The following is a 6000-nucleotide window of genomic DNA, read 5'->3' on the forward strand; positions in this document are numbered from 1 at the left end:
ATACCACAGCCACAGCCATATGGGATCCAAGCCACATCTGCAACTTACACCAAACTCAGGGCAATGCCGGATTCCTGACTCACTGAGCAAGGCCAGGGATCAAACCTGCATCCTCATGGATTCTACTCAGATTCCGCTGAGCCACAACAGGAACTCTTACACTGGTTTTTTGAATAAGGATTCAAAGTTTGCTCATTGTATTGATTACGTCACATTAGTATTTTTTAGTCTACAAATATGTTCTTCTCATAAGAAATAGAGAGTTAATACTGTCTTACTTTCCTAAGACACTGACTATTTAAAGATATCAGGATAGTGCATATGAGTCACCCTGGAGATCTTATTAAAATGTGGATTTTGATTCATCAAGCTAGCAGAAGACCTGAGGGTCTGCCTGTCTGAAAAACTCCCAAGAGGAAGCCACTGCTGGGATCCACAGGCCACACTTTCAATAGCAAAGCCGTATAACATCCCACACCGAACTTATCTCTTTCTTCCTGATATTTATTTACCTCTATATTTTTAATAAACTTTTTTTAATGAACTCTTTATAATAAAAAAAAAAAAAAACTAAAAGTCAGGAGTTCGCTGTGGCTCAGCAGGTTAAGAACCCAACACAGTGTCCCTAAGGATGCAGGTTTGATCCCTGGCCTCACTCAGTGGGTTAAGGATCCGGATGCAGCTCAGATCTGGCGTTACTGTGGCTGTGGCGTAGGCCAGCAGCTGCAGCTCCAATTTGACCACTAGCCTGATAACTTCCATATGCCATGGGTGAAGTCCTAAAAAGACAAAAATAACTACATAAATAAACCACCATATCCTAAATCCATCCTAATGTCATGCTACTCCATGGCTAAATGCTATTGGAATTTCCATGGTGATTTATTTGCTTTTATTGATCAAGGTGGAAAACTCTTTGAATTCAATAATAAATTCTGAATCCTGATTTAGTCATACCATGTTCCACATAAGGAAGCTTCTGAGTTTATCATTTTAAGAGCCATTTCTTTAAGTCTAAGGGTCATCACCATTGAACAAAGCTGCAATAAATTAAGGCCTTCAGGGTTACAGAGACGCACAGGCCTCTGGGCTCCTTAACCACTTTGCTTCTGCCTGCCTTCACCGTCCAGACTGCATCCACTTATCCCTATAGTTCCCACTTGCAAAATCACTAATACAAGTTCCATTATCTGATCACAACGTTGAGTTCTTCCAGCTTTCATGGTCAGCCACTCCTACCCTCCTCTAGTGCACAGGGTGACAAGAGGCTGCATCTCAGCGAGTGCTTCCACAATCACCATAGCAGGGAAGGAAGAAAGGCAAGTGGCAAATGGAGTCCTGGTTCTTCAAGCTTCATTTGCAAGTGACACATGTCTGCTTATATACTACTGGCCAAAGCAAGTCATATGGCCACAGTCATCTTCAAGTAGACAAGGGGGCTGGGGGTGGGCATGAGGAGAGGATATGTGAACAAAGACTGTAACATTATCATGTACCCAGAAAGAACACAATATGTGTGCACAGCCTTAATGACCACCAGACCACTCCACTAACAGAACCCCAATCCTAGATGAGCTCTTTCTAGGATTATTAGCCACTTTCCTCATGTCTGCATCCAAGTAGGCTGGAGAAAGTCTTGCAAGAAAGGAAACTGGGTCTGCTAACTTCAGTCACAATCTCACATGGATCAAGACATCCCATCATCTACTACACCTTCTGGCCAACTTACTTACAGAGCCATTTGGCAATCTCCCAAACCTCCTACTCCTCCTTTCCCTACTCCTCCAAATATAATCTGGTATTCTGTTTTACTGAGAGAAAAGAGACATAATCAGATAGCAAATCTGATCTTTCTACCCTCAAACTTTTAACTTGCTGCCCTGAAAATAGACATAACAGAATCCCATGAGAAATTAGTCATTTTTTCACTCCCCATGAGAGTTTGATATAAATGAGCATTAACACATAGCTAAGGCTGGCAGAATACCCAAAAGAACAAGTCATTTGACCTGTGATCTATAAAAGACCTATGCCTATTTTCAAATGCACTGACTCTAACTTAACTTGGCCATGTCGAATCAATGTCCAGTGATTTTTCTGACACATGCAGTATGTCTAAACATAGACTCATTTTTGGACAGTAACCCACTATTTGGCATCACTTATCTGTATGGCTTTATTTTTCAATTCCCCTTTCAGGAAAAAAGAGACAAAATGAAAGTCCAATGGTAGAGCTTCAAATACTGTCACCAATACTGCATCTGGGGAGTTCCAATACCACCCTCCCATTTGGAGATCCACTAGAAAGACTCACGAGACCCAGCATATAGTTAGACTCATGGCTAAAATTTATTACAGCAAGGTAATATGGACACACAGACTGATCACAGGGAAAAAGACACAGGCCAAGTCCAGAGGAATTCATGTGCAGGCTTCCTCAGGTTCTCACCCTCCCAGGAGGGGTCAAACAAACCACACTCTTCCCCACAATGAGTAAAATCCAATAATGTCTGTGCAATGTTTCTGCTCAGGGAAATTTATTACAGACTCACAGGCATGGGATATTTATGGAAGCTGCTAACTTCTGCATAAACTGTATCCTACAGCATATTGTTCCCAGATGCTAAGCAAGGCCCAACTCTGCAAGCGGAACCTTCTAAGGAGAGCAGTCTCAGGCCTACTATGTTAAATCTTTTCAGCACAAATTAAGTTCTTCCAGTTTTCAACTCAACTTCTGCATTACCCTAATCTGTCTTTTCTCTAAGGTAGGATGTGCAACTAAATTGTTTAGAAATGTTTCATTTTTTAAAAAGGCCATGCATACAAAAGCCCCTACTCTGAAAAAAGAAAAAAAAAAATTTCCCCCAGTCTTGGGCAATTATTTTTGGCAGGGGTTCTGGGGAAGGGCGGAGAAAGACAAAACTCTCCTTTTAGATACCAGGCTCAAAAAGATGCACTTGCACTTACGTATTTAATTGTGCATGAATCTCATTAGGTTCTAAGCACTTCAGAGATAACTAACCCACCTGATCCTCACAATTACAATCATAACAACCATCTTATGAGATAGGTTACTATTGTCCCCCCTCCCCCCATTTTATGCTTAAACTGAGACACAAAGGGGTTAGGGGACTTGCAGAGGCCAGGAGCCACTAAGTGATGGATGAGGATTTGGACCCAGACAGTCCAACTCCAGGTTCCTAATACTACACGATACTGCCAGAAACCCGTCCTAAGACACGCTTCCTCCGGTCACAAAAACATCCAAAATTTCTGAAAAGAAAGTGAGCTGGGAGGTGTGAGCGAGGGGATGTGGGAAGCCGGAAGGGTGCTGAGCGAACGCGCCCCTAGGTCAAGGTGAGGCGGCCCCTGTCCCCGCCCCGCCTCCCCGGCTCCCCCCGCCGCGGCCCGGATGCCTGGCCGGCCCGGCAGCGCTCACGCGGCTGTTGGTGACCTCCTGGCGCCCCCAAGGATCGGAAAGGTGAGGGAGCGGAAGGGGCTTCTCTCCCCGGCGGGTCACGCCACAAGGGGTCAGGAACGAAGACAGAGAAACTGGGGCGACCCCAGCACCGCACCCCGGACTCACCCTGCCGGGCCGAGCAGCCGCGTCTACAACCAGAAGAAACTGCGCCTGCGCGGCCGTCTCTCCCGCTAGCGGGGGCGGGGCCTCATGTGCCGCCCCCACGCCACAGGAGGGTGGGGGTTCGGGACCGCCCCTCGCGTGGACGCGCACCAGGAGTTGGGTATGGATAGGGCGGGTCTGGCTTGCGTCAGTCCCGCGTCCTCTAGGTTTGCAGGGCTGAGTAGGCCCTGGCTAATCTTATAGTAATGTAAATAGACTCACAATTGGATCCTGGCAGTGGCCTGGAATTCGCAGCTCGGAGTCGAAATTGAGTCCCACTTGTTGCTGTGCAGACCGCTCAAACAACTTCCGACTTTCCAGCGTCACATTTCTACTGTGCAGTAAACTCATATCTAACATCATATATTTTCTTGCTTTTTCCCATTATTATTGTCTTACCCGTTGTTCTCTCTTCTTTGACAGTTAATTTCTTGACCTATACATGTATCTTTTCATCTGTTAAAGTGGTTTGCTCTTTGCATATGTTTAGTAAAAATAGTTGGTTGAAAAATACTTCGTTTGAATGATAATCATAAAAATCAACACTGGTTGTGGATAAACTGTACAAGTCTTATAAGCTTTCGTAATTTCAGCCAAGGAACAGATGGCCTTATGGATAGAGCCTTGGATTATGAGTCAAAGTTACTAGAAATAAATCCAAAAACTGATTCTCCCTTTAAAACTCTTGTTCATTTCTTACAAAAGAGGTAAAATTATTTCCATATAGCAAACTTGAAAAGGAGATTACTAGATATTTGCATTGTATGTATTGAAACCATTCATTCAACAACTGTAACTGAGTACAAATGTGTGGGCCACTATGTATCGAAGTACATAATCAAATTTCAGGGTGAGGGAATTTTTTTTTTCCCAAGAGAAAAAGAAAATAATCACCAAATAAGAATAGGCCATGTAAGTCAAAACAAAACTGTCTACATCATAAATCATTTAACATCAGATTTGAAACAGAACATGGAGGGGTAAAGGACATGTAATCTTAAGCAAATCTGCATAATTTGAAAGCTGAATTGCATTTCAGTAAAAGGAATGTTTAAATTGTGTCCTATGTTGGAATCCAATTTACAGAGGGAAAAAAAGAGAAGACTGAATTTGAAAATTGAAGTTTATGTCCTCTTCCTAAAGAAATTTAGGAATTATGCAAATCATCATTTAATACTTAAATCTTTCTTTCTTTTTTTGTCTTTTTAGGGCAGCACCTGTGGCACATGGAGGTTCCCAAGGCTAGGGGTCCAATCAGAGCTACAGCTGCCAACCTACACCGGAACCACAGCAATGCCAGATCCGAGCCGGGTCTGTGACCTACACCACAGCTCATGGCAACGCCAGATCCTTAATCCCCTGAGCAAGGCTAGAGATAGAACCGCAACCTCATGGTTCCTAATTGGATTCGTTTCCTCTGTGCCACGATGGGAACTCCTACTTAAATCTTTCTTGAAAAATGACAAAAATCCGAAAGCTGTCTTCATTTCTAGCAGATACACTCTTAGCATAACCAAAATCTCCAAAAATGCTGTCTTCATTTCTAGCAGATACACTCTTAGCATAATCAAAATCTCCAGAGATTGCAATCTCCATTTGAAAACTTGGCATGAGTTAGGGAAAATTGTCTAACACTAAGTTTTTGTTTCTGATGTTCTTCAAATTATTTACTTTTCACTTACTTGAAAGTAAAATTTACTCTTTGATAGATCCTTCAAAGGAAGGAAATTATTATTATTTTCTTTGGAAACCTAATTGCTTTTATTTATTTATTTAATTTTAATTTGTTGTTGTTGTTGGCTGTACCGGTGACATGTGGAAGTTCCCAACCCACATGTCAGTGACCCAAGCTGCTGCAGTGACAATGCTGGCTCCTTAGCCCACTGTGCCACAAGAGAACTCCTGGAAATTATTTTCAGATGGTACCTAATAAGTGTATTTTTAGTGCTATTGCAAAAACATTATAACAAAGTACCAAATAGAAATGTAAAAACTCATCTGTGTATATATTTCAAATAAGTTAAATATCTTCATTTTATCTTCTTGTTCTGCCTGGAAATATATGTAAACTTTACTAAGCTATAGGCTATGCATATATCTTTACAGTTTTTACCATGGTTTTTTGGTTTGTTTGTTTGCTGCCAGCATACAGTGGCTGGATGTGGGAACTCAATTCCCAGACCAGAGACTGAACCCTGACCTCACTGGTGAAAGCACCAAATCCTAACCACTAGACCACTAGGGAACTCCCTATCATTTATTTTTAAAGATGCACTCTTTATAATAAAAGTAATACATAGGAGTTTGGTATAAAGTTCCTCATCTTTTCCTCCTTCCCACACTCTCATTTCCTTTCCTCAGAGGTAACGTTGTCTTTC

General features: G+C 42.2%; 1 protein-coding gene across 7 annotated transcripts in view; it reads right to left on the reverse strand.

The window, feature by feature from the left end:
* Nucleotides 1-3682, reverse strand: part of USP45 (ubiquitin specific peptidase 45) — a 67191-nt gene extending 63509 nt beyond the window's left edge. For 5 of the 7 annotated variants that reach the window (XR_002343647.1, XM_013992722.2, XM_001925580.5 and 2 more), the window contains exon 1: nt 3587-3682. The gene's annotated coding sequence lies outside the window, so the exon portion shown is untranslated. The remainder of the gene's footprint in view (nt 1-3586) is intronic. The other 2 variants (XM_021090340.1, XM_021090336.1) reach the window with 2 other exon arrangements.

Source organism: Sus scrofa, chromosome 1 (genome assembly GCF_000003025.6).
Source record: "Sus scrofa isolate TJ Tabasco breed Duroc chromosome 1, Sscrofa11.1, whole genome shotgun sequence".
NCBI classification, from domain to species: Eukaryota; Metazoa; Chordata; class Mammalia; order Artiodactyla; family Suidae; genus Sus; species Sus scrofa.